Source organism: Dioscorea cayenensis, chromosome 1 (genome assembly GCF_009730915.1).
Source record: "Dioscorea cayenensis subsp. rotundata cultivar TDr96_F1 chromosome 1, TDr96_F1_v2_PseudoChromosome.rev07_lg8_w22 25.fasta, whole genome shotgun sequence".
NCBI classification, from domain to species: domain Eukaryota; kingdom Viridiplantae; phylum Streptophyta; class Magnoliopsida; order Dioscoreales; family Dioscoreaceae; genus Dioscorea; species Dioscorea cayenensis.
The window spans coordinates 19,131,957-19,133,249 of record NC_052471.1 but is presented as its reverse complement, the minus strand read 5'-3'; the positions used below and the strand labels follow the sequence as shown (position 1 = coordinate 19,133,249).

Below are 1,293 nucleotides of genomic sequence, written 5' to 3'. Positions count from 1 at the left end.
GGAATCTCTAGAACTCCATGCAAACTTGTGCAGTGTGATGTGTTGAGACTGAGCGATTTCTCCGGCGGGACATAGTTTAGGGTTAGTAATGGTTGACCTTAGGTTTGGGACCTTGTGCGTTAGGATTTCCATGACTCATCAAGCATTAATTATGAAGTATAATGGTAGGTCTTGTACTTGAAGAATAATTCCTAAGGGGAGCATTGTGTGAGTACCCTACTTCTATCGATTGTCTTACCTCTCACTTACTTGTGCCTCTCATTCTTGTTCCTTTTATTTCTGTTTACATCACATCTTACCAACACAATCATTATTCATCTTCACTCGGTTAAGTAGCAATTTAGGTATGTTTATTCCCTACTCTCTGTGGATACGATACCCCACTCACTTGGAATTTATTACTTCGATAAACCCATGCACTTGTGGGTCACACGTAAGAGGCGTTGTCAGACATGCTCAAGATTAATGGAGTAACAGTTGATGCTATAAAGTTGGGGGCCTTCCCATTTTCCTTTAAAGGAAGAGCAAAGCAATGGCTACATTCATTACCTAGAGAATCGATCACTACATGGGAGGAGATGGTAGAAGCTTTTCTTGTCCGATATTTTCCTCTAGGAAAATCTACGAAGCTTAGGAATAAAATATCCTCTTTTGTGCAAATATAATTGGAGTCTCTTTTTGAGACATGGGATGGGTTCAAGGAATTCCTGTGGAAATGTTCTCAACATGGGTTCCTCGAGTGGATGATTATTCAGAGATTCTCAACTTGATGCTGCAACAGGATGTACCTTAGGAAGCAAGACCCCCGAAGAAGCCCGACATCTCATCGAAGAAATAGCTATAAACAGTTATCAGTGGAACAACTAGGACAGAAAGAAGGTAGCCGGACTTCATGAGATCAATGCAGTCACAATATTGGCTACCCAGGTTGAGTCATTAAGTAGGAACTTAGACACCCTAACTTCTCCTAGAGTGGCGGCTGTAATAAGTTACACTGGGTATTGCGGAGAACCTGGGCCATCTGATTGTCCTATTTTGATTGGTGGTACTACTTCCATAGAACAGGTTAATTTTGTAGGTAATGTAATGACAGGTCAAGGAAATCCGTATAGCAAGACCTATAATCAGAGGTGGAGGAGCTACCCAAACCTTTCATGGAGTAATCAAGAAGACTATGGCATCACCGGGTTTCCAACCACAACAACAAGCCCAAACATGGATAATATAGTTTCAGGGTTGACAAAACCTGATGACCTACTTAGATAAGGCATTAACTAGGTTTATTTCAACATC

The 1,293-nt window shown here is 41.1% G+C and overlaps 1 non-coding gene across 1 annotated transcript; it reads right to left on the bottom strand.

The window, feature by feature from the left end:
• Positions 1-626: 626 nt before the first annotated feature.
• Positions 627-733, bottom strand: LOC120266599. The gene has a single exon (XR_005538209.1). It is a non-coding gene; the product is annotated as a small nucleolar RNA R71 (small nucleolar RNA).
• Between the last annotated feature and the right edge of the window lie 560 nt (positions 734-1,293).